This window comes from Geotrypetes seraphini, chromosome 13 (genome assembly GCF_902459505.1).
Source record: "Geotrypetes seraphini chromosome 13, aGeoSer1.1, whole genome shotgun sequence".
NCBI classification, from domain to species: domain Eukaryota; kingdom Metazoa; phylum Chordata; class Amphibia; order Gymnophiona; family Dermophiidae; genus Geotrypetes; species Geotrypetes seraphini.
Window position 1 is genome coordinate 49,965,669 of NC_047096.1, and position 25,032 is coordinate 49,990,700.

At 42.4% G+C, this 25,032-nt stretch overlaps 1 long non-coding RNA gene across 1 annotated transcript in view; it reads left to right on the forward strand.

Annotated features, from left to right (window-relative positions):
* Positions 1 to 24,300, forward strand: part of LOC117347415 — an 80,266-nt gene extending 55,966 nt beyond the window's left edge. Inside the window, exon 3 of the long non-coding RNA XR_004536786.1 lies at positions 23,741 to 24,300. This is a non-coding gene — a long non-coding RNA (uncharacterized LOC117347415). The remainder of the gene's footprint in view (positions 1 to 23,740) is intronic.
* The last annotated feature ends 732 nt before the right edge of the window (positions 24,301 to 25,032 follow it).

Below are 25,032 nucleotides of genomic sequence, written 5' to 3' on the forward strand. Positions count from 1 at the left end.
GGAGGTAACCTGCGGGGGCTCATCCCGTACATTGCCCAGCAATGGCCCTACCTACACATCTAATTGGGATTTCAGGATATCAAAAATGAACATGCTTGAGAAAAGTTCACATACATCCCTCGTGCAAATAGACCTCATAGATAATTATGGGTGTTAGATCCCCACAGTTAATACTACTAACCATATGTGTATCTGGAGAAAGGGCATAAAGTAGAGGAATACAGTATATCTATATTACGTTGCATAAGAACATAAGAACTGCCATTTCCGGATCAGACCTTCAGTCCATCAAGTCCGGTGATCTGCACATGTGAAGGCCCAGCCAGGTGTACACCTGGCATAATTTTAGTTACCCATATCCCTCTATGCCTCTCGTAAGGAGATGTGCATCTAGTTTGCTTTTAAATCCTAGAACGGTGGATTCCAGAATAACCTCCTCTAGGAGAGCATTCAAGGTGTCCACCACTCATTGCGTGAAGCAGAACTTCCTGATATTTGTCCTGGACTTGTCCCCCCTTAGCTTTAGTCCATGTCCTCTTGTCCGTGTCACATTGGACATTGTAAATAATTTTTTTTCCTGCTCTATTGAGACCTGTTGCTATGGTGCTTTTTACTTTATGGTCCCCTTTTATCAATATAGTAGAAAAAGACAACTATGATCAAAAGACCACTGTAGGGGTAGATATCATTCAAAGATTCAGATATCCAGAATATCCCAAAAATTGTGGAGAAAAAAAGAGACCTCAGATAACCAATTCGCTCTCTGTTTCAGTACACACAAGTTCTGCAGTAGAGCATAGCACAGTCATTGGTCTCGCAAACAAACTCCACTTTTCATTTATAGTTCCAAAAATTTCTCAAACATATTCAATATTGACCAAAATACAGCCAGGTACATATCTTCATAGTTGTCAAGGAAGGCTAATCACTGGCATGCAAGAACTTCCTTCACAATCCCCTCTTCTCAAAGGCAATAGCCCAACCAAACACGAGGAAAAAGAGAAAAACAATAAAGCTTCAGCCAAGCCCTTAGAATTCCTATGAGTGGCCGACAATAAAAAAAAACAACAAAAAACCTTAAGTGACTTGATAAAAGGGGGGGGGGAGGGGGCTAAATTATCTATAGACTCCCACAGTAAACTTTAAAGTTGAGCTTTTAAGGAAGCATGATCTTCTGCTGCGTTCTCTTGATCTATATGTGGAGGAGACGGATTGGGAGTTTATGTGAGGAGATCAAGGAGCAGAAAACTAAGGGTTCCAAACATGGCCCAATAGAATTTCGCTATAAACTGGAGATTTTTCAATGTCCCAGCAAGAATAGTCTTTAGCCTTCCTAGATCAAGGGATCCTCTGGAGACATTTGCTTGGGCTGCTGGAAGAAATATACAGATGAGTATTCCAGTCTCTGTTTCTGGAAGGAGTATGGTGTTAGTGGAGACAGGAACATTACACTAGCAACCAATTGCATAAAGAATTAAACTCAAAAATTGTGATAACTTTATAATCTGTAAGGTTCATATACTCCTTTTAAGTTCTTCAAAATCTTCTCAAGAAGATCACTAGCCTGTTAGGGGAGCAAAATGCCTAAATTCAGATTTAGATGTCATATCAAAAATGCCCCTCCATATGTCCTGCATACAAAGGAAGAAAGAGCTCTGGATTTGACATTTGCAACAGTCTCAATAACTTGGAGAGAGAACTTCAAAGTGTGTTATTTAGCTTATATATCAGAATAAACAGTGTCTGTAACCACCCAGGGCATTAAAGGGATGATCAAAATGAAATGATGAAGATATAAGATGATCTTTAAAATGGTAATTTTAAGGCAATCTCAGGAAATTGGTACCGAGTGGCATGAAACCACCTCTAGGGGGAACACTTGAGCTTTATTAGCAAAAGAAATGCAAAATGACTGTAAAATCTGATGGAGCATTTTTTTTTTTTTTTTAATACATCTTAATGTAATTTAAAACGCAAAGGAAAAATAACTATTTACAAGTAACCTCTTGTGAATAGATTCCTGTCCCCAATCACCAATGTGCTCAACAGAATTTATGGAAGGTTCTATTTCTGGTTTGGGGGGGGTTACTCTGATGATTAGAGCTCTACTAAAATGGCTATTTTTGAGAAAAAAAAAAGTTGTAATGCAAGTGGATACATGCACAAATATCAAGCTATAATAATTCCACACCATATTCCATGTGATGACAGATTGCAAGAGTGCTTCAGCTCTCTCTGGCACTGTATGTAAAATCCTCTTCATTTACCCCACATTTATTTTTGTATAAAAATGTGTGGTAAAGCTCCGATTCTATAAATGGTGCCTAAAACACAGGCACCAAGAAACACAGCTCATAGCACATATCAATCTTAAGTTAGGTACCATTTATAGAATCACGCAATGGCCTATCGACCAATTAATTTAAATTCTTAGTACCTACAACTAAGCAGATCCTTATAAAAAAAATAACCTCTATAGGACTATTTATAGGTGATTTTAAATAGTGTTCAATCACTGAAATACAATAAATGATGCTTTTTATTGAGAGAAAGACAGTTTATATGAGTGTTTCTTCAGGATTACATTATATAATGTACAATAATACCAGTGGCATAGTAAGAGGGGGCGGGGAGGGGGGCGGTCCTCCCCCAGGCATGGTCTTCCTAAGGGCGTGGCACCCCTCCTTCTCTCCGCCCCAACTCCTCTCCTTGCTGCATGCACACACCCCTGATCTTCCCCCATACCTTTTTGACTTCCCTAGCGCAAGGTTGCTGCCCACATTGGCATCGGCGCTCTCTCTGATATCAATTCCAGGACCTGCACCTAGGAAGTAACATCAAAGGGCGTGCCGACACCGACATGGGCATGCTGCTCATGTCAGAGAAGTTTTAAAGGGAAGGGAAAGGGGGTGCGCTTCTGGCAGGGTGGGCAGGGAAGAGGGTGGGACAGAGGTGCCACCTCCCCGGCCGCCGCTCACCCTTACTATGCCACTGAATAATACACAAAATAATTTTGCAGTCTGAATTTCTGTCTCCCTCCAACCACACCTGTGCTAGCAAGGTCTTAGACCAGGAGTTTTCAACCAAGTCCTCAGGATACGCCTAGTTAGTCAGCTCATTAGGACATCGCCATGAATATGCATGAGATTAGCTGCATGTCTAAACTATTCTGTAAAGGAGAGTAGGCATCCGGAAAGTAGAAATGCACCATTGTGTTGCATTGTATAGAAAATATATTTATTTAAGTGCATATGTATACCCCTAGGCAGTTCACAATAAAACATTCATAATCATAACCAAGTAGAATCACAGCTACTTAAGATGCATTTCTCAGACACCCTATATACAGTGTATCAGTCATACATGGCAATATAGGCAGTTATCCCTCCACATTACATAATGTACAATAAAATATATTTGCTCCATCCTTCTCCATGAAATAATGAAAAGTAAATACATCTGCTCTCCATGGGTAGTCGTATATCTGTAGAAAGGTTTGGATAATTTCCTAAAAGAAAAGTCCCTAGGCCATTATTGAGATGACATGGGGAAATCCACTGCTTATTCCTAGGATAAGCAGCATAAAATCTGTTTTACTACTTGGGATCTAGCTAGGTACTTGGGACCTGGGTTGTCCACTGTTGGAAACAGGATACTGGACTTGATGGACCTTCGGTCTATCCCAGTATGGCAATTCTTATGTTCTTTTTATTTATTCCACATCATGGGAGAGTAACCTGATCAGTAAGGAAATTAAAACATAATCATGATTAAACAATCAACTATCAATGGTACTTGAATATTTCACCAAACTCCTTTCCTATTCAAGTCTAATGGAAATTATTTATTAGTTTCATGCAATTGCAAAAATTGTTCAAGCTGTACTGAATCCCCAAATATATATTCACATTCTTTAAATTTCAAGATACATTTACATGGAAATTTAAGATAGAATGTAGCTTCCAAGGCTAATACTCTAGGTTTCAGATCCAAAAAAGCCTTCCTTTTCAACTGAGTTGCCCTGGTGACATTTGGAAAAATTAAAACTCTATCTTCACAAAATTTTACATGTTTGTTTTGAAAATAAGCTTTCATTATTAAAGATTTATCTATTTCCCTTGCACATGTCACCAATAGGGTTGATCTAGTATGTATTATATCCTGAGAATCTTCCAGGAAACCCGTCAGATCAAACTCTATTGGTTCTAGTTGATCTGTTCCCAGATCAGCAGAAACTTTTTTCTTCTGTGGAATGTAGTAAGAATTTGTTATGGGCATAGTTTCTGCATCAGTCAATTTCAAAACTTCTTTAAAATATTTATGTAACAAAATTGATTAGGCACAGATTTTTTGCCCTAAACATATTTTCCATGAGCTCAAATCGAGTATGAATAAGATGTGAATCCTTAACAGATGAAGAAGAAACTGCTTGCAAAGTTGTAATTTGGGATTCAGTTGTTACAATACATTTCTCCAAAACTTTCAAATTATCATCCATATTTTCTAATCTATGCACTACTTCTTCTGAAAATTTAATATTCCGATTTACCACTGACTTCAATAGCCCCTCCACTCTAGTATTAATCGCCCACAAATCTTTTAGGAAACATCCTGAGGCTCTTTCTGGCGCTCCTGTGCAAGTAAGGCCTCATCCTGAAGGGAAAAGGCATTAGGCATCTCCCCAAAAGTCAATAGGGAAGATGCTAATTGCACAGGAGAGCCTTTCGGAAGAGAAATGGACCCAGTCGATGGGTTGCTACCTCCAGATATATTTGGAGGAGGAGGTGGAGTATGCTCTAAAGGGCTGAATGATGACCCTGAAAAAGAGTCAGTGTTCACATTTTGACCAGTCACACTGGTTAGTACAAGGTATCTATCCATGGGGACAGATAAGATAGGTGTCGAAACTTTAGCCCTAACTTTTCTCTTCCCCATTGGAAAAAAAAGGAAAATAATAAGTTCACACTTATCTTCAATTTAAAGACTCCCCGTATCTCCCGTGTCTCCTAAGTCTCCAAAGGGGCTCCTAATAAAAGCTTGGGGCTCTGACGTGAATTCAGCGTTTAGCCAGAGAGCTGTCTCAAGGAGCATCCCCATTTAAGCCATCACACCACTATCTAAATTTATTTAGACCAACACGGAAATAGTGGTGTGATGGTTTAAATGGAAACGCTGAATTCACATCAGAGCCCCAAGCTTTTTGTATAAGATAAGTCATTTTGGGCTTTAAGATTTCACCAATAAGTTGTTTATTTATAAGATATATAAGCTTGACCGATGAGGAGGCTGGCTACGGTATAACTCTAGCTTTACATGAAATATGATGCTTGAGTGTAGCCGCTGAGGTCATTAAAAAAATTTGCACATTATGATATTTATTCACTATTTTTTCAAAAATAGAGTTATACCGTAGCCAGCCTCCTCATCGGTCAAGCTTATATATCTTATAAATAAACAACTTATTGGTTAAATCTTAAAGCCCAAAATGACTTATCTTATACAAAAAGCTTGGGGCTCTGATGCGTATATACTTGGATGAATTGAATGATTGAAGAATTTTTTGATGGTGTTAGTGAGTGTAGCATTTATTAATTCCAGAAAAAGGAGGACAGATTGAGACATCCGGGTTTTACTTCCAGATGTCTCTATTTGTCCTCCTTACTTCCATTGCTTTCAATAGAAGTAAAACCCGGATGTCTCAATCCATCCTCCTTTTTCTGGAGCCATATGGTAACCCTAAACTGGAGACAACTGGAGAGTGAGCCAGGAGTTCCTTATCTGCCAACAACTGCTACAGATTAGAATCCAGTCCTGGTCTAGAGGGTCTAGTCTGAAGGATTGCTTACAAGAGAGGCAAAAATTGGAGCCACAGGACAGCAGGGCTCTTTTCCATGTTAGCCAATAAGGGGTTTCCTTTTGATCTCAAAAATCTTTGATCCTAGGGTCCCAACTGAGAGAGCAGTGCTAATCACTGACCCTGCTTTCTCTTGGCTATGTGCTCAGATTGAGAGACAGGAGTTGTAAATAGCTAAGCTATTGAAATCTATATAAAAGGTTTATTGTAGCACAGTCATGGTTGCTAATTGGTTTCCCTTACAGAGGACAGACGCCATGCAGACAACTGGCATGGTGTCTTCAGCCACTCTGAAGCCTGGTGGCAATGATATGCTCATGTGACTGGATCCTGCAGATAATTAAAGATGGCCCATTAAACTGCTATCTTTGTGTGGTGATATGCTAGCAGGCCGTCCTTATCAATGGTTTTGAAATGCATAGACATTATCTCAGGGTGTGACTCCTGTTCTTGGGCACCATTATCTCAGGCCCATGTGCAGAAGGCTCTTAATCAGTCAGCTATCAGCTGTTACCTAATTACCTCTTATCCTGACTGTCCAATAAATCTTCTCTTGATGGGTGACAAAGAAGCAAATGTTGAGAAATGTGTGTATATTTTTTTAAAAAAGAGCAAGTATTAACAAATAAGAATACTTACACTAATCATGAGATATTTTTGCTGGAAATAAGAAATGTGAAACAAAAATCCCCTTCAGCCTACCACAGCAGACCTCCTGACTGATCAATTCAGTCTCATGAGAAGGGTCAGATTTAGAAAAATTTATGTGCATGACAATTTTACTTAAGTTGCCATAGTAATAGATCAGTGATCTCAAACCCGCGGCCCGGGGGCCACTTGTGGCCCGCCAGGTAGTATTTTGAGGCCCTCGGTATGTTTATCATAATCCCAAAAGTAAAATAAAACAGTTTTTTGATCATATGTCTCTTTAGCTATAAATGACAATATTATTATTAAGACTTAGCCAAAAGGAAAGATTTATAAGCTATAAAGAATTTACCTCATGCAAAATTGTCATTTCTTTAATAAGACATTAACTATTTTTTTCTGAGGCCTTCCAAGTACCGACAAATCCAAAATGTGGCTCTGCAAAGGGTTTGAGTTTGAGACCACTGGCTTAACTGTAACCATGACATCCTGTTTGCCTTTGGGAAGCAGAGCTGAGATTGTGATGTCATAATGCCTCATTCCACCAATAAGAGCCAGCCTTATCAGTGATGTCACAATGGCTTGATTGTCCTGTTCTCCCCTCTGCCCTCCAACCCACCCAGCAGATTAACTGTTCACCTTAACTCAGTGGTCTCAAACTCACGGCCCTCCAGATACTATTTTGAGGTCCTCGGTATGTATGTTTATCATAATCACAAAAGTAAAATAAAAAAGTTTCTAGATCATATGTCTCTTTAGCTAAAAATTACAATATTATTATTACTTAGCCAAAAGGAAAGATTTATAAACAATAAACAGTTTTACCTCATGCAAAATTGTCATTTCTTTAATGACATTAACTATTTTTTTCTGAGGCCCTCCAAGTACCGAGAAATCCAAAATGTGGCTCTGCAAAGGGTTTGAGTTTGAGACCACTGTAATAGATCAATAGGGTACTTATATAACAGGATTCCTACTACTACGGTGCTGCTACTATTTACCACTTCTATAGCGTTGAAAGGCATACACAGCCAGTGGCATACCAAGGTGGGGAGGGCGGTCCGCCCTGGGTGCACGGCTTGGGGGGGTGCACAGACGGCCAGGTCTGGGTCCTACTGCTCTACTACCCGGGTCCTCCTGCCCTCCTGCCAGGTCCAGGTCCTCCTGCCCTTCCTTTCCCCCCCGGTCCGCGCTGCTGCAATCTTACCTCCCCGCTGCTGCTGCTAATCGCCGATAAGAAGTCTTCTTTCTGACGTCAATTTTGACGTCGGAGAGGACGTTCCGGGCCAGCCAGTCGGAAAGAAGACTTCTTGTTGGCGATTAGCAGCAGCAGTGGGAAGGTAAGATTGCAGCGGCGCGGACCGGGGGTTAAGGAAGGAGAAAGGTGCTTTTTTTCTGCGGCAAGGAGGGAAGGATGTAGGCAGGCAAGCTGGCTGACTTTAGTGCAGCAGGGATGGAGGGAGATAGGTAGGCAGGCAGGCAGGCTAGCTTTGGGGATGGACAAAATCTGGAAGGCAGTGGGGGGACATAAGAAGGAGGCATTGGGGACACTAAGGACACGGGAAGGGGGCACTTGGGGCAATATGGACATGGGAAGGAGGCACTGGGGGCACTATGGACATAGGACGGGGGCACTGGGGGCTCTAAGGACATGGGAAGGAATGAGGGAGGGAATAGAAAGGGACAATTGTTGGGCCTGAGTGCAGAAAGAAAGAAATGAAAGAAAGAATACATAGTCAATTAATAGATGTCCCCTTTTGATGAAAAAAATAAATGGTCACGTTACCTCTGACTTATTTTCTCTGCAGCAGAGTCGGCAGCTGCGCTGAGGTGCAGGAAAGTCCCGCGATGACTCGTCTGCCGGCTCTGCTCCGGAAGAAGTAAGTTACATCGGAGGGGGTGGACCCGGGAGATGCAGTCATTGCGGGACTTTGCCACAACTCCCTGTGTCTGCCAGGTCCACCCCCTCTGATGTAACTTACTTCTTCCGGAGCAGAGCCAGCAGACGAGTCATCACGGGACCTTCCAGCATGCGAGTGCTGAGTCCGCTCCAGAGCAAGTATGTCGGAGTGGGGTGGACTGGCAGACGGCAGCTACAGTCATCGTGGGACCTTGCTGCATGAAGGGAGAGAAAGGAGCAGGACTGCTGGAATGGAAGAGTGCTGTAGGGAAAGAAAGGGGGCAGGGTGGTATGTAAGGGTTGTGCTGATGGAATTGATGTACAGAGAAAGGAGAGAGACATAAGGGGGAAGGATATTGGAGGGAAAGAAAGGGGGCAGATGCTGATTGAAGAGGGGTGGATGGTGAGAGAAAGGGCAGACATTGGATGGTAGTGGGGAGCCTATGCTGGATGGAAGTGCAGATGGGAGAGATAAGAGAGCAAATGCAGGAAGGAAATGTGAGGAGAGAAAGAGGTGAGCAGACGCTGGATGGAAGTGGACAGAGAGAGGAGAAGGTACTAGATGGAAGAGTTGGATAAAGAGAGTACTTGATGGAAGGAGGGGATAAATAAAAGGAGGGCACATGATGGGGAGAAAAGGATTGAGTTAATGAAACACTGGAGGGGTGAGGGAAAGAGGTGGCAAGCTATAGGTAGACGTAAAAAAGGACATTGATGAGAGGGTACTAAGAACGTAATCTAGACAGATGCAGAAAATAAATTGAAAAGGAAAATGAGGGGAAAAAAGGGAAAGGGATTGCAGAGGAGAGGTGTGGGAGAGGGAAGGAGAGGAGAGAGATGCCAGACCAATGAGGGTGAAAGGAGAGATGGAAGGGGGAGGCATACAGTTTCTGGAAGGGGCATAGAAGGAGAGAAGATGCCATATAGAGGAAGAGAGACGGCAGACAGTGGATGGAAGGAAAAGAGTTACAAGAAGATGAGGAAAGCAGAAACCACAGAAGACAAAGGTAGAAAAAAAAATTCTATTTATTTATTGCTTTAGGAGACATATGTCACTGTTTCTGTGGTGCATTGTATGCAGAGTCCAGCTTCTTGCTGGTTCAATTTAACCTTTGTCTATATATTTCTATTTTATCCCCCCTTTTACAAAACTGTGGAGCACTTTTTAGCGCCAGCCGTGGTGGTAGCAGCTCTGATGCTCAGAATTCTATGAGCGTCAGAGCTGTTACCACCGTGGCTAAAATCCACACTACAGTTTTGTAAAAGAGGGAGGGGTTAGTTTGTGATGACATATTCCATACTAGGCGAAGGTGTTTTCTGTGTTCTGTGTATTCGAAAGACATGGTTTTTTGTTAGGATTGACGGTGTAGGATTGATCTGTACTAGTCTGGCTTGTTTAGTTTTACAATTGGTGTATTGATGTTGTACTGCTCACTGCAGTATGCAAGATGCTGCCTTTTCCTAGGTACTCATGTGTGACATGTGGCTTGCTACTAAAAATCATGTTTTTTGAACAGATGGGGGGTGGTGTCAAAAAATGATGGACCCCGGGTGTCACATATGCTAGGTACGCCACTGTACACAGCGCTGTCCATTTTGACATTTAATAGACGGTCACTGTTTGGAGCTTACAATCTAACTCGGACAAAAAGGCACATAGGTGGATATGTTGTGCATATAGTATAATGGGGTCAATGTTCAACAGAATTTATCCGGATAGGAGCAGGGCCTATCCTACTACTACTATTAATTATTTCTATAGTGCTACCAGACTTATGCAGCACTGTACAGAGTCACAAAGAAGACAGTCCCTGCTTGAAAGAGCTTACATTCTAAACATTCTAACAGACAAGACAGACAAACAGGATGTCATGGATACAATTAAGGGGAACAGTTAATCTGCTGCTCCTCTTGTTAATGCTGATAAAAAGTTTTGCTGACCTGATAGTTTCGGGACAGTTTAGACATGGAGCCAAGGCAGAAAGGGAAAGGGACTTGTATACCACCTTTTGGTAGGCTGACGACCAGACTCAAAATTAGAGAATAACACAGGGGCAAATTTTTCACCAAACCGCGGGAACTCATTTTCCCATCTCGGTGAATTATTTTCCTGTCTCTGCCTCATTCCTGCAAGCTCTGTCCTCATCTGTACAAACCTCAAACACTTTAAAGTCATATGTGTTTGAAGCTTGTGCGGTTAAGGCGGAGCTTACAGGAATGGGGCAGGGACAGCGACAGTGACAGTGACAAAACTCACAGGGATAGGATGAGGAAATTGAGTTCCTGCGGGGATGGGCCCGTGTCATTCTCTACTCAAAATCCATTTGCATACAGGTACTTCAAGCATTTTCCCTGTCTGTCCCAGTGGGCTCACAATCTATCTAATGTACCTGGGGCAGTGAGGGAGCAACATGGGGTTTGAACGCACAACCTCAAGATGTTGAGGCTGTAGCTCTAACTACTACACCATAAGTTATTTGGATATCACCACTATTCAGTGCTTTCCCAGAATCAGATAGCCTCTGAATGAGGATGGCAACCAGGCTCATGTGGACCACAAGTTCTCTAAGGCAAAGTGCTATACGTAACCTGAGATGACCCTGATGTTTCTGCATGAGGTCTTTGCTTCAGTAAAGAAAATCATGCCAAAATTTAGCACAGTTTTGTACATCGAGAGTAATTCCCAATTCAGCAGTTTTGCATGTAGTGTTGAAGCTGAGCATGCAATCTTGAAGCGCAATGGCTTTCTTGTGGACTTTTATGCACTAGAACTCTTACAGCATCAGGAGTAAAGTTTGTGAAGAAAATCAAAAGTAAATGTCATGCCAAAGGAAAGTGTAGCTTATTGATCAGGATCTAAGAGAGGTAGTTACTAATGTATGTTAAGGGAATAATGCATGTTTTTGGCCAAATAAGGCACATTAAGTGGCAAAAAAATATGTTACATGCCTTAATGCATATTTTGGCAGCATAATGCATGAAAGATAATGAGATAAAAAGCATGCAAAAATATGCCAAGTGTCTCTAATACATAAGCTGAATAATGTAGCTTGTGTTTAATCTTGCAAATTGCTTTATTCTTGGAAAAGATAATGGCAGCTTTGAACTGGGGTCATCTTTCTTCCCCTGGGCCTGATGCTCATGGTGAGGCTCTTAAATGAGCCACAGCAAAAACAATCTGGCAAATCTGAATCCCCTAACACCCCAGGTACAGTACATATCATCTCCAAGATCCCCCGTCCCTCACTGACACCCCAAAAATATTTCTTCTCCAACCTCTGATTCTCCCAAGCCCTCACCCTAACAGCTACCAAGGTTTTCTCTAGTATAGGGGTCCTCAACTCTAGTACTTGAGAATCATAACCCAGCCTGGTTTTCAGAATTTCCACAATGAATATGTTTAAGATCTATTTGCATTCATTACTTCAGTTTATACAAATAGATCTCATGCATATTCATTGTGGAAATCCTCAAAGCCAGGCTGTGTTGTGGACCTCAAGGACTAGATTTGAGGATCCCTGCTCTAGTGTCTACTGGTCAGGCAGCAGCATCTCCAGTCATTCCTGCCCTGTTGAACACTTGGTCAAAATAGCACTGGTCGACCCCTTGTGCTGAACTCATGGAACCACTGCTAGCATTCAAACTGGCTCTACCACTGAATGACTGAGTTTTGCACACAGTCCCATTTTTCTGCCTTGCTTTATCAGTCCCTATTGACTTATTGTGGGGTCTCATTTGCCTGAGTCACTACACATGATCCCACAACCATTTGGGCTAATCCAGTTCTACTTACATCCTTTGCAAGTTCTAGAAATTCAGACTTTTCTATGAAAATAGGAACTATTCATATAAGAGACATTTTCTAAATCTTATTACTTGCTAATACCATTATCATGTTTTATCTGTTGCAGAGCCCATTTGATTCCTATGAGCCCTTGAGCATGCTGGGGGGAGGGGATAATTCTATAGCTAGGTACCTGCATTTATTTGCCCTTAAGGTACATGGTACAATGGATGCCTATTGTTTAAGGGAACCATGGAGGGGCATAATTAAAAAAAAAAAAATCTAAGTCCCCTTTTGGCCTAGGCCCTAAATGCTGAAAGTAGAAGCAGGGAAAATGTCCATTCTCAAAATAAACATCCAAAATGAGTTTTTTTTAGAATGGCCTACCTCTACGTTCAGCAGTTTAAATGGCCATACCACCACTACATCTACACTTACAACACATTATCAATCCCCAAATAGCCTAAATCCCAAACGCCCAAAACCAGACCTTTTGGGTGAAGGAGGGGCCAGTCCTTCACCAAAAAGCTGGATTCTGTAACCGGTGTCTGTCAAAAACAACACCGGTTACAGAATCTATTCACCCCCCCCTCTCGTAACAATCGTGGCAGGAGAGATGGCTCATTGGGTAGAGGGGTGATCATGATCGCTGCAGGAGAGATGCCTAATTTATCCTGCCGTGATCCGCCCCTCCCTCCCACCAAACCGATACAGGCAGGAGGGAGCCCAACCCTTCTTGCCCCAGCGACTCCCCGATCGATCAGGGGCAGGAGGGGTTGGGCTCCCTCCTGCCCATATCAGATTGGGGGTGGGAGGGTCACAGGGGCAAGAGGGGTTGGGCTCCCTCCTCCCTGTATCGGATCGGGGTGGGGGTGAGGGGCCACGATGGCAATTCCCCACCCTTCGAACCGTGGCACTTTGGGGGGAGGATCATGGCAGGGAGAATGAGGCATCTCTCCTGCCACGCTCGTTGTGGTGGGGGGTGGGCAGTTGCCGGGGCCACGATCAGCTCAGTGACCCCTTTTCAGCACTTATACCTGTTTTGACTTGGTCTAAGTCAAAACGTATAAGTGCTGACTAGGCAACCTGTTAAAATTTTTGGTTATAGCTGCTGTATGACTAAGTCTAGGTTGGCCTACCTCCCGCCCACCTCCTGCCCTTTCCCCTCCTCTAAAAATGCCTCTTTTCACTCTAGGCATTTAGAGGCAGGGGAAAGGCCCAAGCTGGTTTTAGATACATCTAAAAACAGCTTTGATTATCGGTACTTGGACAATCTGGCTTTTTAATCGTCCAAGTACCGATTTAGGCCACTTTTTAAACTTTTTTTTTTTATATAATTTGAGCCCCTTGGTGCCTATATTCTGTTATATAATTATACTATACTAACAAAACTTGGTTTTGACATCCCTAAAAGTGTTCCTTAAGTTATATGTGAGCCCACTGAGACAGATAGGGAAAAATGCTTAAGTACCTGAATAAATTCATGTAAATCTTTCTGAGCTCCCCTGAGAGAATGGTATAGAAAATTGAATAAGCAAATAAATAGTGGAAACCTTGCCTATGTCCTGCCTAAGCTCTATTTCTTAGTATTCCCCTCCTTGCAAATTCTTGCTATAAGAATAGCCATACTGGGTTAGGCCAATGGTTCATATAGCTTAGAATCCTGTTTTCAACAGTGGCCAATATTGACTATTGGTCTTCCTCAGATTAGAAGTCAATCCATAGCTCTCTTGATTCAGTTGCTGATACACCAATCAGATGTATCCACAATAATCAGCTTCCACTACTCTAAGCCAGAAGTTCATCCATGATAATCCAGCTCCTTTGGTCTTCTCCTGGTCAGAACTCTCCAGTTTTCTGTAGGGTCTTAATGCAGATCCCCCTCTACTGTTAGTGAGAGTCCTTAGTCATCTGCAAGCAATCATTTGAATCCACCAAAAAAGTCCTGGGGTCAACAAGAGTTCCCTCCTCCTGCTCCCTTTTTGGTCTAACAGTGTCCTTTTTTCCAAACTTGGGTTTTTATAGCAAGTACTGTCCAAGGTCCTGGTGCTTATGCAAATTAGATGCAAATATTTTTTTCAGTTCACTTGTTGGGCATAAATCTCTCAGTTCCAACTTTCAAGGAATTACAATGAGCCCAATTAAGAGTTGATGTAAAAATCCCTGGCAACTATTATAACATTTATACATTTAACTGTGTTCCGCTAGATTATTATAGAACTGACCTCATAATGTGCAATAATGGCATCAACACATGCTAATCAGTAGCAAATGATTCCCTGTCTCCACACAGAGAGGCCAATGCAGAAAGTTGTACATTAAAACCACTGACCATATGGTTTCTAATGCAAGGTTCCTGCAAAAAAATTTACCACAGGATGCAGTAATCAATGACCATGCAATTTACTGCCACTTTAAAATTGTGGCAGTAATCTGTAGCTCATTGAGAAATTTTAACCTTTCATGTCAGTATATGATCAATGATTGGCTCACCCATTGACAGGAAGGGGTGACATTTAACAGCCCCCTCTCTCCCTCCCTGAACTGAACCCACAAGCCCTAGTGTTTAGTGGAAATCCTCTCACCTAAAATGACCCCCCCTTCCTCCTCTTAACTAAAAAAAAAAAACCTATCCCTATGTGAAAGGTTAAGGAGTTTTGCCTCACTAAGGCTGCAGTTGTCTTGCTGGGCAGCAGGGGGAGATAGACAGGTGTGGGAGGAACTATTTGTCCCAGAATTAGAGTTATCAGATTTTGTCAGCAAAATAAGAGGACATGTGACCCTGCTCCATTCCACCCCTACTCTGCCCGTTCTACTCTACACTGTTCTACCCCCAGCCCTGCCTCCCCCCCTCCAAACTTTGTCTCTTCTTCCTTGAGCTCGGGGCCATGTCTGGAGGGCCTGCGAGCATGTGCAGATGAAACGTGATAATATCACGTCGCATCCTCACCATGCTCAGATGCTCTCCAGACATAGCCCCGAGCTTTGGGCCTCTCAAAACCTGGACAAACTGCCAGGTTTTGGAAATCGTCCCAGGCACCCAGACAGTCCTCTAAAAAGAGGACATGTCCGGGTTTTCCTGGACATCTGGTAACTCTACCCAGAATACACTGAGCTTTACAGCTCAGTGTTGAGACTCATTAAGGAAGTAATTCAACCATGCTGAGTCAGAGGGACGGGACTCAGGCAGGGAAAAGGATATATGTGTAGCTTAGAGTAATTCCTGGGAGAGAGATCCCAGAGAGACAAGGAGAAATAGAGACAAGTGATTGCAGTGTTCTTTGCATGGCTGAGGTAAGCTGCAGATATATTGAAGTTGTGGCCTTTTATTCCAGGTCTGGGTAGAACTAGACCTTGTGCTAGATGGACTGTGCTAAACTTGTGCGGAAGGCATATGTGAACCAAGAACAAGTGTGGTAACACAGTTTACTTTATTTCTGTTCCTTGAAAAGTACACCTTGATTCCTGAACCTGTGAAATAACAGGGTCAGGTTGGAGGAAAAAAACAAAACCTTCTTTTTGTTCAATTGCAAAATGGGTCCTGGTTGTATATGTGCAGACCTCTCCTGGAAGTCCTACCTAACCTGTCACACCTTGGTATCTAACTGCAACTTTATATAGACCTAAAAGTCCCTGGTGTCTACTGGTACTTCCACCCGTCTGCCCCCTCTCCTAGCTTCTCCACTTGCTCCTGCCTCCAGTGCTGCCATCTTGAAAAATGGGGTGGGGGTGGATGCTCCTAGGATCTAGTCCTCACCAGTGTAAATGGGTAATAAAATCTCTCTCACAAGCTGCTAGCTATCTATTGTTGGACTGAGATGCACTCCAAAGACTGTAATGTAACAAGGAGAGATGGGAGTATCTCCTCTAGTAGTAACTGTGTATCTACCATCTAATGTGATAGTGACAATATTGGAACTGCCTGCATACCTGGCATTTTGAGATGTGGTCACCCAGGATTTCAGTGTGGATTACTAGTAGAGGTAGAAGATTGGTTGGGTGAATACCATTTTTTCTGCTCCCACACATACATTCCACATCACATTCTTTCTCTGCCTTTGTTTCTATCTTACCTTCTTCCAGGGATGACCCCAGTATTCTTTCTCTTTTCCCTGGAAAAACATCAACTAATTTCTTTCCCTTTTTTCTCTTTCTCATCCCCTTCCCTTTTCTGACTCCATAACTCTTTGCTTCCTGTTCCAATCCACTCTCTTCTAGACAGCTTGCAGAGAACAAGAGGGGAGGAGGTGACAGTGAGGCTGAAGCAAGAGTAGACAGAAGAGAAAGGAGAAGGCCCAGTCATTCTCCTCCCCTATGAAGGGGAGATTGGAATACACTGAGCAGAGAAGAGAAAAAAAATGCACTATTCAGTTCTCTAATCCAATCCATCGTAGGCAGCCTACAAAAAACAGGTGAGGAAAAACTAGTACCCTGGTGTCTTTGGAGATATGGACATTTCCTTGGAATTTATGAGTTTCCTGGTCAAACCCAAAAGGTTCCCAGATATGCTGTTAGGATGGTGTGACTTTTTCACTTTGATTTTTACTGAAAAAATTCTTTGATGATAGGGTAATCAGCCCCTGATGTAGAACAGAGAATGATGAGGGCCTGATGATGGATTGATAAGAATAACAAATATCTGATAACATGATGAACTCCTGGCATGGGGCTGATAGCACAGAGAGGCTTTGAGGCAGAACTTTGTTGTTGGATCTACAAGATGACAAGCCCGTAACATGGGGCAGATAATGTGGTGAGCTTTGAAATAAAATTGATAGTATGGAAAGCCATTGATCTGGAAACAACAGCACAACAAGCTCTTGATATTTTTGAGGTACCCAAACTGAGACTTAAATTCACAAGACACGTTTTCAGATTAAAGAACACTTTAGACAAAGAGGTTGCAAAATGAGACTCTAAAGAGGAACACTCAAGTAACAATCAGAAAACACTTCTTCACAGACAAGATAGTGGATGTATAGAACAGCCTTCCAGGGGAGATCAGAAAGTCAAAGACAGTAACAGAGTTCAAGAAATCCTAGAATAAGTGTCAGGGGTGTGCAGCTGAAATATTTATATTTTGTTCAATTTTGCATGTCATTTACAGAAATTTTCATTTTTTTTCATTTAGGAAGCAATATTGTAAATAGTATGCATTCTTTGGACAGCGTGTCAGTATTCACAGACAAGACACACTATTCATAAAGACTGTGCACGATTCCAAATAGTGGTTTATGGTTTATTAATCTTGTTATACCGCTCGTTCATTTTACTGGTCCAAGTGGTTTACAAAATACAATTAAATATTTAGAAATAAATTTAAAAAAAAATAAATATATATATATATATAACCTTGGTTTACGAGCATAATTCGTTCCAGAAGCATGCTTGTAAACCAAATTGTTCGTATATCAAAGCGAGTTTCCCCATAGGAAGTAAGGGAAACTCGATTTGATTCATTCTACCTCCTTCTTCCCCCCCCCCCGAGGCTAACGGCGTTGCTTCATCACCCCCTCTCCCCTGCTCGAACCAGCATCGCACCCCATCCCCGCGAATGCCCCCCCGCGAGGACCGCATCACCACCCCGTGCTGGAAGCGGCATCTGGCCGCCCTCCCTCCCAAACAAGCTCCTTACCCCATCTGTGCTTGCCGGTGCGAGTGACAGCAAGATCCCGCTTTAATCAATGAAGGTTCCTTCCTCAAAGCTACTGGTAACCTATTCCATAGTTCTGGTGCCAGCCAAAATAAATGCATACTTTCTTGTAGAGAAATAACCATTCAATTGTCCAATAAAAAGTATAAAGTTCTTGTTTGTGCACAAATTTATTCACAGAAAACATTTTCTATCTGAATTTTATGAATCTTGTTTGAAACTTGATAAAAAGCAAAGCAGCATTAACAGTAGAATGAATCCCCAAGGCATTGAGTGAGGGACAAAGTGCAAGATAACAATGACATCCCAAGGCATTAAAAAGGGAGTCAAAGCAGTACCAGCGACGACAAGAGCCTCAGGTTTCATGAAAGAGGCAAAGGCATAAACACCCCCAAAGTTTCCAAGTTTATTATAAATTTGATAAAATGCTTATCAAAATACTAAGCGTGTTACAGCAATAAAATAGGGATAAGAACAGAGATAAAAACAACAATATTAAACAGACGAAGCACCAAGAAAGGAGCAAAACGGCACTGAGCAAGGCACCGACACCTTAGGACAGCAGAAGGAGGAAAAATGGCAAGAGTACTGGCTTTAACACCCCAAAGGAGGCAAGAAGAAGAGCACCATGAAGACTCCAAGAAAGGGTAAGAATGCCACATCTAGACCAACACTGGCAAGAATACCTCGAGATGCCAAAGGAATGCAAAGTAGTATTAACATAGCAGGAATACCCCAACATGCAAAAGAGGGCCAAAGCAAAGAACAGCGTTGACTGGCCATGAAAAGACTACATTTCTTCAGTGTACTACTAGAATAGTGCACTTAGGCGCTGGTAGAGCACCTACTGGCACCTGAATATGGGTGCCATTGCTAGAATTTCCCCTTATGTTTATATGTGCTGACACCTATGCTATTAACCCCCCCCCCCCCATTTTTACAAAACCGTAGCGTGGTTTTTAGCACCGACCGTGGTAGTAACAGCTCTGACACTCATAGGAACTCTAAGAGCATCGGAGCTGTTACCGCCGTTGTTGGCGCTATGGTTTTGTAAAAGAAGGGTATAAATGTTTTATTGAATATTAAGTTGACATAAATGTAGCGTACTATGTCCTATTTCATGTTATCTGAATATTTTTGCAATTGTCTATTGCCTATGTTTAACTTATTCTTGCTGTGCATTGCCTTGAGTCAGTTTCTTACAAAGACAGTAAATAAATCCTAATAAAGAATGCTACTATTAAACACGGTAATAAATACAATAAAGAGGGAGGACATGAAGAAATACAAAATAAATGAGATTAAAAAGCATTACTGCTGACTAACCAGGACAACATGACAACTGGAAACTAGATCAAGAAGGGGAAGAAGGGAAAAATAAATACCGGTAAGTTTTTAGAAAGGTTCTGAATTTCAGAAAAGAAAGCTTTAACGAATTTATAGAGCGAATGAATTCCATAAAGTAGGAGCAACCGCACTAAGGGCTCCTTTTACTAAGCTGCGGTAGCATTTGTAGCACGCGCTGCCCCTCCCCCCCCCCCCCGCACTACGCAGAAAAACTAACACCAGCTCAATGGAGGCGTTAGCGTCTAGCATGCGCGGCATTGCAGCACGCGCTAAAACCACTAGCGCAGCTTAGTAAAAGGAGCCCTAAGACAAGAAGATTGGGGCTGAGTGGGAATGGATTTGGAAAGGGGAAATGATTACAAAAAGGTGCTGATTAGCAGAGCTCTATCCATGAACTGGTCTGTAAGGGTAAGAAACTGAATAAAAATGAGGGATAACCAGAATGTGAAATGATTTAAATGCTGAAGGGAAGAACATAGGTGGCCAGTGTTCGGCCAGGAAAAGAGGTGTTAACACTGTCAAACTTCCTGGATCTGTAAAGTAATTTTAAGGTTGTGTTTTGTACAAATTATAATCACCATAATTGGTAGAGAGGTATGCCTTCAAGTTAAGAAATGCAATAATCGAGATGAGATAAAACCACGGTACTTACTAGAACAGGGTTTCTCAACCTGCGGTACGCATACCCTAGGGGTACGCGGGCTGACCACCACCCGCCCACTGCCATTGCTGCTGCTCGCCACCCCCTCACTGCCTGCTGCCACCACTTGCTGCCTGCCAACACTGCTCGCCACCCACCTGCTCCATTTAATTACCCCCTCGCTGCTGCCACAACTCTGGGAAGAGAAGGGCCAGGTGCATGCAGCGATTACATGCAATTGCTGCATGCACCTTGCCCTTCTTTTCCCAGAGTTGCAGTGGGGGATAATTAAATGTGGGTTGCAGGGGTGGTGGTGGCAGACAGGGGGGAAGAGGAATTGGTATCAGGTTGGCTTGGAGGCAGGCAGGGAGGGAGGATAAAGGCTGAAGGCAGTGAGGGGGAAGGGGCACAAACTCGGGACATAGGAAGGAGGGATGGAAGGAGAGAGGGGCACTAATTTGGGACATAGGAAGGAGGGAGGGAAGGAGAGAGGCAGGGGATAGAAAGGGATAATTGTTGAGCCTGAGTATGTGAGTGAGAGGGAAAGAGATGGAGAACATGGGGAAAGGAAGAAGAAAATTGGGCATAGAGAGCAGTGAGGTAGATATGCATGGGGAATAGAAGGATTAGAGGGAGAAATGTTGGATATGGTGATGGAGAGGGAACAAAGGGATAGATTGAAGGTGAAGCAAGGGGAAGGAATGTTGGGCATATTGATGAAAAGAGATATGTGGCATGGTTTTGGAGAGGGGTGATAGAAGGAAAAGGGTGAAAATTGATCTGGGGGATGAGAGAGGAAGAAAAGTTGGACTCATGGAGGGAGAGAGAGAGAGAGATGTTGGTTGGGGAATTGAATGAGGTCTGGAGGAGAGGAAGCATGCAGGAGGAAGAAAGAAAGAAGGAAGTACAACCAGAGACTCATGAAATCACGGACAACAAAGGTAGGAAAAATTATTTTATTTTTAATTTAGTGATCAAAATGTGTCAGTTTTGAGAATTTATATCTGCTGTCTATATTTTGCACTATATTTGTCTATTTTTCTATAGTTGTTACTGAGGTGACATTGCATATTTTAAAATCATCTGCCTTGACATCTTTGAAAACCCCCCAAATATAAATGATAATTAACATTTTCTCTGCATACAGTGTGCTTTGTGTTTTTTTTAATTTTCTGGTTACCATTATGTATTAAGATTATATTGTGTGTATATTAAAAATGGATGGAAGAAATTGCATTACAATTAGTATTATTATTATATGGGTGGAGTCAGGGGTGGAGTTTGGGTGGGGGTACTTGGTTGGTATTTGTTAGGCTTAGGTGGTACTTGGCTTGAAAAGGTTGAGAAACACTGTACTAGAAGACGGAAAGACTGCTTATTCAAAGGGCATGAACAGAGTAGAGTTGCCATAAAGAAAAAAATTATTTCTTAACCAACATGGACATATGAGGAGAAAAAGATAATTGACTGTCTGAGATTGTGCCCAGAATTTTAACAGAGTTTGCAAGTACAATTTGCTCACCCAGGATGGTGAAAGAGATGGCAAATTGGGTCAGATACTGAGGAGAAAAAAGAACTATAGCAGTTTTAGAAACATTCAGCCAATTTGCTATTTTGGCCAGTGATTGTTGAGTTTTATTATCAAAATATGAGGGGGGGGATTGAGATCTTGGAGGTTAATGGAGGGGGCAAAAGGCTGAAGGTTTACCTAAGGTTCTTAATACCCCTACACTGGTGCTGAGCAAGGAAGATAAATACAGAGAAAGATGGATAGAGGGAGGAAGTGTTATCTCATATGATGTTTATCCTATAGAATCTGTTCTTAAAGAGCATTTAGAAGTCACTGTTAGCATTCAGTAGCTATCCATCATACTTTAACACTCCCCAGAGCAACTAAATCCCCCCAGTCATAACATAAGTTCTCCCTCTCTATAAACACAGCACAGCAGGTACAGCATGGTGGAATTTCTTTTTCTTTAGAAAACGAGGTTTTTCATTCATTGTGAAAAGAAGTATGGAATAGATATCCTTTGCAGGAATACTAAAGTTCTCTGGTACCTAGAGCTTCCACATCAACCTGAGTCAGTCCAGGACTATACAAGCCAGAATCATGCCCTTTGTGACATGATGCCTGGTGCCCATACTCTGTCCATTGCGCCATGTCCACGAAGATAAGATAATGGATGTTGCACACTTTTGGCATCCCCACCTCTCTCGTGCCATGTGCAGCTGCACCACTCACACAACCCTCAGTACGTCCTTTATTAAATGCCAGTGTTGAGTCATTGCATCTATGTACTTGTAGTTCTGATTACCCTAAGAAATGTAGGACTATACACCCATACATGCAATAGGATAAAAACAAGACTGGCTTAGCCAATGAAGGATGACCTATGTGAAGTGGCAACCCTACTGGTTAGGTTGCATAGAGGTTCCATAATATTCCTGTATACCAGTGACACTAAATTGCTCTCCCTGTATGAAAATTGGGTATTTACCAAGTTCTGTGCTTGCAGATATCAATAAAAATGTTAAAAAACAACAATAACCCTTCTTCAGTTCTGTATACTCACTTCATAAAGGAAAAATGTATTTAACTACCTATATGGGGTAAATTGTCAAACAGTGTTTAAGCATGAATGACTATAACCTGCACAGTGTGACGGGTGCAGTTTTGTTTTTGTTGAGCAGACTTGATGGTTCACGTGGGTCTTTATCTGCCATCCTTTACTGTGCAGTGTGGCACAGATGTCAATAAAAAACCCTGTTAGTAAAGGTAAGGATTCTCTTTTCATACCTCTGCAGGGATGGAACTGCCCTGGAAGCAGGATAGAGGGTTAAACACCAGAAATTGTTCTAGTTGGGTACCCAGTTGTTGATGCTCCTGTACAGGTCATTGATAAGGCCCTACTTGGAGTATTGTGTTCAGTTTTGGAGACCGTACCTGGCGAAAGACGTAAGAAGACTTGAAGCGGTCCAGATGAGGGCGACGAAAATGTTAGGAGGCTTGTGCCAGAAGACGTATGAGGAGAGACTGGAAGCCCTGGATATGTATATCCTAGAGCAGGGGTAGAAAACTCCGGTCCTCGAGAGCCGTATTCCAGTCAGGTTTTCAGGATTTCCGCAATGAATATGCATTGAAAGCAGTGCATGCAAATAGATCTCATGCATATTCATTGAGGAAATCCTGAAACCCTGACTGGAATATGGCTCTCGAGGACCGGAGTTCCTTACCCCTGCCCTAGAGGAAAGGAGGGACAGGGGAGATATGATTCAGACGTTCAAATACTTGAAGGGTATTAACATAGAACAAAATCTTTTCCAGAGAAAGGAAAATGGTAAAACCAGAGGACATAATTTGAGGTTGAGGGGTGGTAGATTCAAGAGCAATATTAGGAAATTCTACTTTACGGAGAGTGTGGTGGATGCCTGGAATGCGCTCCCAAGAGAGGTGGTGGAGAGGATAATAGTGACTGAGTTCAAAGAAGCATGGGATGAACACAGAGGATCTAGAATCAGAAAATAATATTAAATATTGAACTAAGGCCAGTACTGGGCAGACTTCCACGGTCTGTGTCTGTATATGGCCGTTTGGGGGAGGATGGGCTGGAGAGGGCTTCAATGGCTGGGAGGGTTTAGATGGGATGGAGTAAGTTTTAATGGAGATTTTGGCAGTTGGAACCCAAGCACAGTACTGGGTAGAGCTTTGGTTTCTTGCCCAGAAATAGCTAAGAAGAAAAAATTAAAAAAATTTAAATTGAATCAGGTTGGGCAGACTGGATGGACCATTCGGGTCTTTATCTGCCGTCATCTACTATGTTATGTTACTATGTACACATGGGAGAGGTTAGGTGGGTTCCATAGGATTTTTAATGATCCAGTTTTAGAGGGATGGTATTTTTTTTCTCTTGCAGATCTGCCTCTAGCAGTCATCATCCGGATCTCAAGGCAAAAGTAAAAGGCAAGCCTTCCCAATAGAAGAGGGTTTTTGATCTCTAGTTCCTGGCTCCCGAGAAGCAGACTGAGCTCTACCAGAAGAAGAGAGCTTCAGATCCTGTGAGGCAGGAACCCTTAGAACTGCAGAAATAAAGGAAGAAGGAAAACAGGGCCTAACCTGGGCAATTTTGCCAGAACTCCAAAGTGGAAGAAAAATTGGTGGTGTGAGCCTGGATTTCAAAATCTGGGGAGAAAACTGAAGAACCTGGATGATTTTTCCCAGGAAGAGAACTTACGATCTAATATTTAGTGAGGGATCCAGTGATACATAATGGGAGCCAAACTAGAAGGTGGAACCCATGAGATGCTATAGGCTAGGAAGAGAGGTGACCTACAAAGGTGTTATGTTTCCTGTTAGCTTGTTATTTGGACATAAGAGATTGATATTGTAGTGTTTGAGCTTTTTTAAGTACCTCTATATGAAGTGTCATTCTCAAAACAACAAAATATATCAAGAGCTTAACTCCTGAAGAAGGCACTAAGATGCTGAAACACAGACTGTGTTGAGTCTGATGTTTGTCTTAGTCAATAAAGTCCCAATTGAAGCATCTCCATTTTTGTGGATTAACTTCAAAGGAACTGAACAGGAAGATTAAGGAGCCTTTCTACTAAACCACTTTCAGATTTGCAATTATTTGCTTAATGCAGGGTTTTTTCCATTAATTAGCTGCAAATCTAACACAACAGTTAGTGGAGGCATTAGTGCATGGTACTTGCTTACAGTTAATTGCTTCCTTGCCTCCAAATTATGTATATGCAGTAGTGTAGTAAGGAGAGGGTGGTCCATCCCAGGCGCAGTCTTGGTAGGGGCGCCAACACCTTCCCTCCCCTCGCACCTCGTACCCTGAGCAGCATTATGAATGTGCTGCCCACATCAGTGTCACCTCTCTCTGATGTCACTTCTAGGCCCCACGCCTAGGAAGTGATGTCAGAAGGATAACCGATATGATGCGGACAGCAAGTTTATGATGTTGCTCCCATCTGGAAGATTAAAAAGGTATGGGGGAAGGGAAGGTGGCACATACATGGCAGGGGGGGTTCAGAAAAAAGTGGGGGGGAAGAGAAGAAGGCGGGGAGGGGCACCACCATCTCTGGTGCAACTCACACTCACTACACCACTATGCATGCAAATCAGTGTGCATATATGATTTGCATGCACAATTTTGAAATTGTTTGACATGCTTATTTGGCGCTGATAATTGGCCATTAA